This window comes from Tenrec ecaudatus, chromosome 1 (assembly GCF_050624435.1).
Source record: "Tenrec ecaudatus isolate mTenEca1 chromosome 1, mTenEca1.hap1, whole genome shotgun sequence".
NCBI classification, from domain to species: domain Eukaryota; kingdom Metazoa; phylum Chordata; class Mammalia; order Afrosoricida; family Tenrecidae; genus Tenrec; species Tenrec ecaudatus.
Genome location: NC_134530.1, coordinates 310,379,046 through 310,391,154, shown reverse-complemented (window position 1 = coordinate 310,391,154; position 12,109 = coordinate 310,379,046). Strand labels below are relative to the sequence as shown.

The 12,109-nt window shown below is 40.7% G+C and overlaps 2 non-coding genes across 2 annotated transcripts; one reads left to right on the top strand and one right to left on the bottom strand.

Moving 5' to 3' along the window:
• Positions 1–6,632: 6,632 nt before the first annotated feature.
• Positions 6,633–6,704, top strand: TRNAQ-CUG (transfer RNA glutamine (anticodon CUG)). The gene has a single exon. It is a non-coding gene; the product is annotated as a tRNA-Gln (tRNA).
• A 3,071-nt stretch (positions 6,705–9,775) lies between these two features.
• On the bottom strand, positions 9,776–9,857 carry TRNAS-UGA (transfer RNA serine (anticodon UGA)). The gene has a single exon. It is a non-coding gene; the product is annotated as a tRNA-Ser (tRNA).
• Positions 9,858–12,109: the final 2,252 nt, after the last annotated feature.

Genomic DNA, 12,109 nt, shown 5'->3' with positions numbered 1-12,109 from the left:
TTCTTTGCCCTAATCATTTTCTTTTTTTTCCCTCCTCTTTTCTTTTTTTACATTTTATTAGGGGCTCATACAACTCTTATCACAATCCACAGATATACATACATCAATTATATAAAGCATCTCCCAGGGTGGAGGTCACATGTTGATCCTTGTAATCAGTTCCCCCTTTCCAACCCACTCACCCTCCACTCTCCCATCCAGGGTGGAGGATACCTTCAGGACCAGGGGTGTGAGGGGCGACTCATTGGCTTTAATCTTGTAAATTAGGAGACCCAAATTGCACCCCCACCTAAAGCTGAGATCCTGGTCAAACCGGTCCTTAGAGGTCTCTGTTTTTTCTCTGACAATGAACAATGACACACTAACAGAAAGCTTAGATAGATATGTCCAGATTGCCGGAGCTCATTGCTGCAGTCACTGTGGCAATTCAGCCCCTTGAGGGCCTTTCTCATTCCTACTGCCCTTGCACTTCACCCTCCCCATGTCCTCCAGGGCCTGGGAGAAATGCTAGTCTGTAATGATATGAGGAAGGTACCTAGCAGATGAACAAAGTCTAAGTTTGGCTACCTGTAAACACGAATATATTTTTTGTTTAAAAGGAGGCGGACATAATGACAATAATTTTCTTATTAAATACCATCCTCACATTGTAATTATGTGAGTTCCACCTATTTAAAAACTTCCTTTTTTTTTCTGCTTACATATGCAGGAATGATCATGGAGCCTGTTTCAAATAAACTATTTCCACCAAAGGTTTAAAAATAACACATTATATTACAAGTAACTGTTCTTCATACGCCACTGTTCTTTCAAAATCACCCATAAATTCCCAATTAAGTGTCCAGAGAAAAGAAAATGTTAAGAAATCTTTATTAATTATATCACTAGCTAACAAACATTGTTTATTTGAGTATATATGACTTTGCCTATTCGGTTCTTTAACTTAGGTAATGATGATTGCTTCACACGGTAGAAAGACAAAACAAATAAAAGTAACTGATGATCTGTGGGAGGACATCAAGAACATCTTTTACGAAGAACGCCAAAGGTCATGCCAAATGAAGGAGAAGAAAGGAAAGATCAAAGTGAATGTCAGAGGAGACTCTGACACTTGCTCTCTTCATTGTAAAGTAGCTTCAAGGAATGGGAGTAATGATGAAGTCAGAGAGCTAAACAGAAAATTCCAAAGAGTAACTCAAGGAGACAAAGTAAAATATTGTAACGAAATGTGCACAACCTTACATTAGAAAATAAAAAAGGACATGTCCTGCATATCTTAAACTGAAAGAACTCAAGAAAAAAATTCAAGCCTCAGTTATAATATTAAAAGATTCTATTGGCAAATTATTGAATGATGCAGCAAGCATCCAAAGAAGATGGAAAGACTATGCAGAGTCACTGAACCAAAAAGAAGAAGTCAACGTTCTACAATTTCATACGAGCAATAACCAATGATACTGAAGGAAGAAGTTCAAGTTGCACTGAACGCATTAGCCATAAACAAGCCTCCAGGAGTTGATGAAATACCATGTGAAATCTTTCAGCAGGCTTATGAGTCACTAGAAGCACTTACTCCATGGAAAAATGTCTACATTGTGTTTTATTGACTATATCAAGGCATTCTACTATGTGGATCATAACAAACTATGGATAATCTTGAGGAAAATGGGAATTTCAGAAGACTTCACTGTGCTCCTGTGGAACTTGTACCAGGATCAAGAGGCAGCTGTGAGAAAGGAACAAGGAAATGCTGCATGGTTTTAAATTTTTTAAAAATGTACGTCAAGGTCCTATCCTTTCACCTTACGTAATCTGTATGAGAAGCAAAGAATCAGAGAAGCGGCAGTATATGAGCAGAGTGTGGCATCAGGATTGGAGGGAGGGTTGGAAACAACCTGTGATATGCAGATAAGGCAACTTTGCTTGCTGAAAGTGAGGAGGACTTGAAGCGCTTGCTGATGAAGATAGCAGATTGAAATCTTCTGTATGGATATAACTCAATACTGGACCAATAGGGATCATCATGATAAATGGAGAAAAATTTGAAGTTGATGAGATATATGCCTTGCTTGGATCCAAAATCAATGCTGATGGATGAATAGACTTGATGGCAGTGAGTTTAAAATCAGTCTGTTTATATGAACAATACTGTATGAAGACTAGGTTCCACATCCTCTGAAGGTCAACCACAGTGTAGCTAGACCATAAGCGCTAATTCCCCAGCAAAATTCCAGAAGCATTTTACAGTTCATGACACAATCTGAGGAAGAAAGTCCACAATCTCTGGCTTTAATTAGTGAGAAGTGTTTTCATCTAACAGGAGAAATCTGACGCAAACCCAAACGGAGCCAGACCCAGTGCCCCAAAGTGGATTCCGACTCCCAGAGCCTGGGGAAGACGGAGTGGAACTGCCTCTTTGTGTTTCTAAGACTGTCCATTTTTAGGAGAGGAGATAGTCTCATCTAGTAGAATCGTCACAGAACTCATTTATTGTGAAGCAGAACCTGCACCTGAAGGTTTACAGAAAGTAGACAATGAGACGGTTTATTGTGCCAACCTGGAAAATGAACACAAGTGGGATTAATTGAAGGGCAGAGAGATAAATGGCTCAGTGAGCCTCGCCTTTCTTGTCTCTCGCTCTTTTATCATCGGACCAGTGTGCGGCTGGCTGCCTTGCTTGTTCTGTGCCTCAATTTACAGGCTATACTAACTGTGTGACGCCTAGCCTGTGAACTGTATTGCTGTAAGTTGAGGTCCCTTAAGACCACACGATTAGAATGCATATCTCTGGAGCTGGGGACTGATGGTTGGTGACCTAGCTGACAGTTGGTGAGCTGCCTTGCTTTTAGTCCCTGTGCTAATATAACCTAGCTCACTCTATAAAGGACTAACTGGTTGCCCTTAAGACTTAAGGACTGCCAGTGTCTCACAACTGTCTCAGGGAAGTGAGTTGTTCTGAGCCATTTGTACTGCTTTATTATTTAACTGTTCATTTCTTGTATTATATAACTATGTATCTGCATATAATTTAACAGTTCATTTCTTGTGTTATCTCTCTCTCTCTCTCTATCTATCTATCTATCTATCTATCTATCTATCTATATATATATATATATATATATATAATTACTAGCAATCTGATTTTGTCTCTCTAGAGAACCCTGTCTAACACCGACAGTAAGGGCAGGTGACTGATCGGGAGGATCTGCATTTGGAGCACTTTGGAGTTAATAGTATTATGGTATGATGCATATATGTGCTTTAAAATCTTGCATGGTACCCCAGGAACAGCAATGGGGGTACCATGAAGGTATGGGGGAGGCAGGGGGAGAAAGGAGGAATCAATAAAAGCATCCATGTATGAACTTCCCCACAATCTCCCAGGAACAAACAACAGAAACATGGGTCAAGGGAGACAGCAGACGTGTAAGATATGAAAACCATAATAATTTATAATTTTGCAAGGGTTCACGAAGGTGGGGGCGGGGGGAAGATGGAGGAAAAACGAGGAGCTGATACCAGGGGCTCAAGTAGTAAGGACATGTTTTGAAAATGATGATGGCAACATATGTACAAATATGCTTGATACAATTGATATATGGATTATTGATCTTTGATCTTTCCTTTCTTCTCCTTTATTTTGTGTGACCTTTTGCTTTCTTCGTGAATGATGTCCTTGATGTCCTCCCACAGCCCATCAGGCCTCGGTCATGCGTGTTCAGGGCAGCAAGTCTGCCCTTGAGGTGCTCTCAAAATCCAGGCGGGAGAATTTCAAGACCATACTTTGGCTCTCCAGGCTTGTTTTGGTTTTCCTCAGCTTCACTTGAAGTTACTCATATGTCATTGAAGGTCTGCTCCACAGGAAACCCTTGGCCTGGTTTCAGCTGCTAAGACTGAGCTTCTGAATGTTCTCTTCGCACAGATGTAGTCTGTTTGATTTCTGTGGATTCCATCTGGAGAAGTCCACGTGTAGAGTCACCGTTTATGTTGTTGAAGAAGTTATTGCTATGAAAATGTTGTTGAAAAGTTCTACCGTGCAATCTCTAGCTTCATTTCTATCACCAAACCTAGGTTTTTCTCCTTTTTTAAAACCCTGTCTACTTTTAAAAAAATCATTTTATTTGGGACTCATACAATTCTTATCACAAGCCATACATGTATCAATTGTGCAAAGGACATTTATACATTCATTGCCCTCATCGTTCTCAAAACATTTGCTCTCCACTTAAACTCCTGGCATCAGCTCCTCATTTTTCCCCTCCTTCCCTGCTCCCCACTATCTCCTGAACCCTAGATAATTTAGAAATTATTGTTTTTTCATATCTCCCACTGTCCGACATCTCCCTTCACCCATTTTTCTGATGTCCGTCCCGCAGGGAGGAGGTCATATGTAGATCTTTGTAATCAGTTTCCCTTTTTGTCCCTACCCTCCCTCCACCCTTCCAGTATCACCACTCTTACCACTGGTCCTGAAGGGAACATCCACCCTGGATTCCCTGTGTTTCCAGTTTCTATTTGTACCAGTGGACATCCTCTGGTCTAGCCAGATTTGTAAGGTAGGATTGGGATCATGATAGTGGGCAGGGAGGAAGCATTCAGGAACTAGAGGAAAGTTGTGTGTTTCATCATTTTTACATTGCACCTTGACTGGCTTGTCTCCTACCCATGACCCTTCCATTAGAGGATGTCCAATTGCCTACAGATGGGCGTTGGGTCTCCACTCCACACTCCTCTCATTCACAATACTATGATTTGTTGTTCTGATAATGCCTGGTAGTTGATCCCTTTGACACCTTGTGATCGCACAGGCTGGTGGGCTTCTTCCATGTGGGTTTTGTTGCTTCTGAGCTAATTGGACGCTTGTTACCTTTAAGCCTTTAAGATCCCAGATGCTATATCTTTTGCTAGCCGGGCACCATCACCTTTCTTCACCACTTTTGCTTATTCACGCACTTTGTCTTCAGTGATTGTGTTGGGAAGGTGAGCACCATGGAATGCCAGTTTAATAGAACAAAGTGTTCTTGCATTGAGGGAGTACTTGAGTGGAGGCCCAATGTCCATCTGCTACCTTAATACTAAACCTATAAATATATGCACATAGATCTGTTTCCACATCCTCATGTGTAAGTATATTAACATGTGTACATGCCTCTATAAGTGTCCTTTAACTCCTAGCTCTTTCCTGTCTTTCCTTTGACTCTCCTCTTGTTCCGCTATCATGCTCAGCCTTCATTAGGGTTTCAGTAATTCCTCTGAGTTACATTATCCTTGGCCACACCCTATCCGGCCTTCTATACCCTCCTCACCACCGATTTGGATCAATTATTGTTCCCTTATCCCTGGATTTGTTACCACCACTACCTTCCCCCCCCCCACCTCCTGCTCTCCCATGTCCCCCCAGAACTGTCAGTCCCGTTATTTTCTCCTCCAGATTTTTCATCCAGCCTATCTTATTTAGACAGACCTTTAGACATAATAACATGCACAACAACAACCCGATGACAAAAACAAAACACAGCAACAAGAAAGAAAAGCTTGTAGTTAGTTCAAGGATGCTTTGTTGGCCTTTAGGAGTGCTTTCCAGTTGAGTGTGTTGGGGTGTGAAGCCCTGCCCCGCAAATCTTTTTTGATATTCCCTAGGGACTTCATTGCTATGCTCCCTTTGCTGTTCTGTTCCACGCCCTTAATGTTTTGCCTTGATGTGGTGTGATGAGATCAGGTGGAATTCCTTACCTGTGTCTTCAGTGTTGTCCCCTCTAGGGCTATGGGTCAGTGAGCGATGCCATGTCTCATATTGGGGCCAGCCATATGGTCTTTTCTGTGGATTGGCTGCTCTGAGTGGGAATATCATCCTCAAGGCTTGGTGGGCCAGGTTATACTCCACTCTCCCTTCCTCCCCCTTCATCTGCTCCCATGTGCTCTGATCAAACATGACCCTCTCCCTGAGCGGCAGCTTCAGTACTGTCTTCTGAAATCAATTCTTCTTGGGGGAAGAGTATGTTTTTCAATTACTGTTCTTTCCTCTGTTTCCAACTTTTGCATTCCAATCTTCAATAATTATCTATTCATCGTGATTGTGTGCTTAGTCTATTTCAGACTGAAGACACCGATCGAATTAATCAATTTCTTCATCATTAGATTTTGAGGAAGGTGCATACATTTGACTAATAGTTGTATTGATTAGTTTCCTTGAAGGTGGGTAGATATAATCCTATCTGACCCCTTGCATTGCACTTCGGAATACATCTTGATATGTCGTTTTTTTTCTATGAATGCAACGTTGTTCTTCTTGATTTTTGTATCCTGGCATAGTAAGTCATGTTATCTTCTGATTCAAAGTGGTCAATATTAGTCTATTTCAGCTCACTCAAGCCGGAGCTATCGATCTTTATGAATTCCATTTCATTTTTGTGGACTTTCCGTTTTCCTAGATTCATCCTTCGTACATTCCAAGGTCCAATTATTAGACTTTTGCACTTGTTTCTTCTTGCACAATGATATTATATTAGTTCAAAGTTTATTCATTTCACAGCAAATTATTCCATTTAAGGTAGTTTTCTTTTATTTTCATTTAGGGTGATTTTAATGTTCTGTATTATTAGATATATTAGAGAGAGCATTTCTTATGGCAAGGTTCCATGGTGTAATGGTTAGCACTCTGGACTCTGAATCCAGCGATCCGAGTTCAAATCTCGGTGGGACCTGCATAGCCTTGTAATTTTTTTCTTTTGTACTTACAATCATATGGATGTCAAAATTTCTACTTCTCTCTCAGTCACAGATTGGGAAACGCACAGAGGCAATGCGACCCTGCTGTCTATGATCAAGATGTGTCAGAATTATCATTGGAGTGAGTTTGCTCTTTTAGTGGTGTAGTGCTGGGCTGCTAACCACCAACCATTCTGAGAGAGAAAGATGCGATTTTCTACTCCCCTGAGATATACAATTCTGGATATCCACTGTATGGCAGGTGTTTGGTGTGGTCCTCTTATGAGATGAACTCTAGAGAGTTTGGTAAAAATCGAGTTGCCATTCCCATACCAAAACTTTTTGATGCATTGAGTTTCAATTTGAAATAAAGAGGCAAAACAGAGTTTTGTCATAAGAGAAATGTGGCTTAAAGAATAGAGTGACCTACGACATCCAGAAGTTGTCCTGGCATCAAGATAAAGACCATGTCACTCTCCTGTTTAGCATAAGCAACCTCATAGAGCACAAATTGCAGACAAAGTTACTTTGAGAACATAATAAAGTGAGGAGAAATATTACCATTCATTTTGTTATCTATCAACAGCCAGGGAAAAAAGTTGCCATGTCACTCACAGAATATCAAGCATCCCCTTTCCACAGCTAAAATGCATGACTGTTATTTCTTCTTTGATTAGTTACTTTATCCTTGCTCTAGTGTGCCTTTTTGTAAGATTAATTGAGATATACATATAGTTATAATACAGTTCCTACTTTCTGATAGTACCCAAAATAAAGCTTCTGATCCACTCCCTCCTCTAAATCACCCAGCCCAGAATAGGTTTTCCTAATACCTACTTCCTAAAGTGTCACAGGATCCCCCCACTGCGTGTGTTCCTGCCCTGCAGTGAGTAGCAAATAGAACTCCCTCAACGACAGGTATATTCCTCCTGGTCTTTGACTGGAGGACATCGCCACTATCCACAAAATATTAAAAGGTTATAATTGGGTTAATTGTGTCCCACACTTCAAAACACATGACAATTATTAGTGCATGTAAAGTCCCTCCTTTGATTTTATGATTGATGGACATTTTCTCTTTCACACCTTAACCTACTCCATAGCTTCTAACTCCGTTACCAGTTAATTTAAAAGTTTTCTGATGAAATGTGTAACTTTGTTTACATAGTTTTATTCCGTACAAATTGTTTTTCTCTTTTAACATTTAACCTGTTTCTCCCACTTACTATCCAATACTGCTAAGTGTGTATTTACCCTCATTTTATCAACTTGTCAAATTCTAGACAAAGTGACTAAGAATCTCACCAGAATGGGTCATATAGTCACAGATAGCTTTCTATAAGCTTTGGGGAAAATTCATTGGTATTTTTCTTTTTTTTCTATCATACTGATTTTTTAGAAATCATTTTATTGGGAGTTCATAAAACTCTTGTCACAATCCATCCATTGTATAAAGCACATTTATACATTCATTACCCTCATCATTCTCAAAACACTTGCTGTCCACGTAAGCCCGGAATTTGTATTTCATCTAATTGAATGCAACCAAACTTACACTATAAATTCCCAACGAGTGGCTCACAAGTACTAGAGTATTACTATAATTCTGCCAACACTGAAACGTGTTTCAGTCTAGATTTCACCCATGTATAGGGTATCAAGTGATACATCATTGTTTTAAATTGTGTCTCAAAGATTACTTTGAGTTTAAGCAACTATAGGATTTTTAGCTTATCTCACCAGAAAATTGGTCTGTATAAAAACCTTTTCATTGGTTGACTTTCCCTTGTCTTTATTCTGCACTCCCTCCAATCTCTCTCACAAGGATAATTTGAAAGATATGTAATGTATATAATGTTTGAGTTTTATTAGAATGTGTCCCTCCAGAATAAATATTATTAGTATTATAGGCTGAAAATATCTAATGTTCCCACACATTATGACAGTTGACAGAAATTTAGAAATAGCTAAGAAATAATTGAGAAATCAGTAAACTCTCATGGACTAATAGTCCCCGCATTGGGTGTAGCAGAAGTGTCTTTCAGACGAGGAAACAAAATCCCACCACGGGCCAAATGCAGCAGCTTTTATCACATCATTTGGCGGCTTGATCAGGAAGTTGCCAACGGCCTCACTTACCACGAAGGATAGACTCCGAGCAGCGTACCAACTAGGAATGTGAAAAGCTGGTTGAGCGGGAATCCCCAGCACAGGCAGGAGGAGACCGAGACACCTGTTGAGCAATAGGACCCTGGATCCCAAAGCAAACAAAGCTCAAGTTGCCACCTGCCCGCTCTGAGAGCTCAGCCCCAGTGCTCACCTCCGTGTGTTCTCGGGTCTGAAGAACGTGTAGGTAACACGGATGCTACAAATTGCGAGGCGTGGAAAGGCTTTTGGAGGAGTGATATTTAAGAAGATTTTGAAAAATAGGACCTACTGTTTATCATTTGGGTCCCAACTAATCCGACCCCGGATCTGCTAACCACGTGATGATTTTAGGCGTCTTCTCCGAGAATCCACAATGCTGCTAAAAGGCCTTCTCGCTTTCATAGTTTGGCCAAAAGCAAACTAATCGTGAATTTCTTAAAATGTAAAAAGGGATGGAAATTGTGCGGGGGCGATGCCTACTTAACTCATAATTTGGTACATCTTAAGTGTTTACAAAAAATTGTCGGAAAAAATTCAAACTGCATTTTGAAAAATTAAAAGAAAAAAGCTGTCGGTGTTACTCCCTTTGACCTATCATGCCTGCCCTTGGCAGTGATCCTGAAGACGCTGCCACGGCTCCATTCCGCGTACGACAGCGGCAAAGCGCAGAGTCTGCGCGGCTCTGTGTAGTAGTATTAACCCCAGAGCAACCCGTGGTCTTCCTAGTCTATGCTCATTTTAAGATTCAAGTCCACAAAATGTCTCAAAAAATAAAGAGATAGAATGCAGTGTTATCTGATCCTACGGCTTATGGTTGATGGGCATTGTGGATGAACGAACAGGAACTCAGGGACTTGGGTTTAATGTGGCTGTATTACATAAGAAGCCGAGAAAGTTGTGGCATTTTGGTAGCAAAAGTCGTAGTCGGCAGGGTTCGAACCTGCGCGGGGAAACCCCAATGGATTTCAAGTCCATCGCCTTACCCACTCGGCCACGACTACAGGACTATGACATGCTTGGAGAAGTGACATGAGACGTCAGCTAATAGTTTGAGACTCGTTCTAGAAATAATCCTAACCCAAGAAAATATCTAATATACAAAACCATTGTTTATTTCTCTGACCATGAAAGGAATGTACCGACAGTTTTTCATGAATGTTTTTTTTCTTATGTGCTCATTACAAAGACATTATGATGTAAAGTTCGCAGACAGTAGCAGAATCCAATAAACGTCACTTTAGCTATGCACATTTTATTTTTTGCTATGCACATTGTTTTTGCATGTGAAATACTAGGGGCAGGGAAGAAAGAAATTCTTCAAAATGTAGTTGGGCCGGCCTGTTAGGCTGTGAGCGAAACCGACTACTGTCCAGTTGATCCTGACTCCTGGAGACTCAGGGGGTTCCCAAGTAAATAGCTTCCTCTTTTTCCTGTGGCTCCACTGCGCCGCAAGGCTCCTGGGCTGTGGAATCTGAGTTATTTTTGTTTTGTCTTTCTACCGTGTGAAGTAATCACCATTACCCAAGTTAAAGAATTGAATCAGCAAAGTCATGTATACTCAAATAAACAAATTTTGTTAGTTAGTGGTATAATTAATAAAGATTTCTTAACATTTTTGGTCTCTGAACATTTAATTGGGCATTTATGGATCATTTTGAAAGAGCGGTGCAATATAAAGAAGAGTTCCTTGTTATATAATGTTTTACTTTTTAAAAGTTTGGTGGAATTATTTTCTTTGAGACAGGTTCCACGACCATTCCTGCATATGTAAGCAAAAAAAAAGAAAGTGTTTAAATAGGTGGGACTCACGCAGTTGTGTTGTGAGGTCCGAATTTAATAAGAAAACTATTGTCATTATTTCTGCCTCCTTTTAAATAAAAAAAATATATTCGTGTTTTCAGGCAGCAAACCTTAGGCTTTGTTCATGTACTAAGGACCTGCCTCATATCATTACAGACTAGCCATCTCCCAGTGCCTGTCAGTCAGTAGGCGTGCCCCTCCTTCATTTCGTCATGGAGACTCTTTTGCTGCATGTATGCACGTCACGAAGTTCTCTTTAGAACCATTACAGACACGAGATGTCATTTCAGGGTTTTCTTTTTTTCAAATCATTCTATTGGGGGCTCAGACAGCACTTACCACAATCCATGCATTCAGCCATCGAGTCAGCACATTTGTACATTTGTTGCCATCATTGTTTTCAAAACATTTTCTTTTTACTTGAGCCCTTGGTAGCAGCTCCTCATTTCTCCTCCCTTTCCCACCCTCCTTCCCTCCCTGCCTCACAAACTCTTGATAGTTCATACATTATTATTTTTTCATGCCTTATACTGACATTTCATATTTTTCAAATCATCGCTTTAACTCAAAAATTCCGCAGTCAACATGAGAGCCTGAGTAAGTTGTAGGCTATATCTCGAAGAGCTTCATTAAAAACCAACAGAGAAAAAACTGGTCACTGTGAAGTGCCTTTTTCCACCAAGAATAAGAGGTCTTCTCGGTCTTAATGATGAAGTGCCACTTGAAAACTTGGCTCAGCAGCAAGATGATTATCTAAATTAAATGAAACATTGATAGCAAGTATACTCTCTACATAAAATGTAATCAAAGGAAGAGCTAAACTTTACCACAGCTACTTTATGCTTAAGAGAAATGTGTCTTGTGCGCAGCCTAGTGGTTAAGGCGATGAACTAGAAGTCCATTCGGGTTTCCCGCGCAGAATCGAATCCTGCTGACCACGCATCTTTCCTGCCTGGCTTGGCACGAGAGCGCTCGTATTTGGAGGAGAGGATGTTTTAGACTCAGCGAACCCAAACTCTCACAGACCCATCGCGTCTTCTCTTTCTAACCTCATTAAAAAATGCCAAATTTCAAAAAATCCTTGTGCTGTCTAAACAATACTCACTGTGAATTTGGTCCTTAAATAAAGTCTATCTAAATCCTAATGGTCGAAGAGGTGAAGTTGGCGTGAAGTCTTCCTACTTCTTGCACCAAGATCTGGGACCGTCGGTGTTGTTGCCTTAGCCTCCTCTCCAGTCCCCTGGGTCCTCGTTCCCATTGCGGAGGAAGCCCCCAACCAAAGCAAAGAGCTCAAAAAGGCAGCGAGACGTGAAGTCAAACGGGGCACTAATAAGAAAGCTCGAATGTGATTAAAGAAATTACGGCGGGAAATATTTTTGGTAGGATCCAGTCAAAAAGGGTCTACGACCGCAGGGCAAGCTGGCTTGTCCTAGAGTTCAGGATGTGATGACGC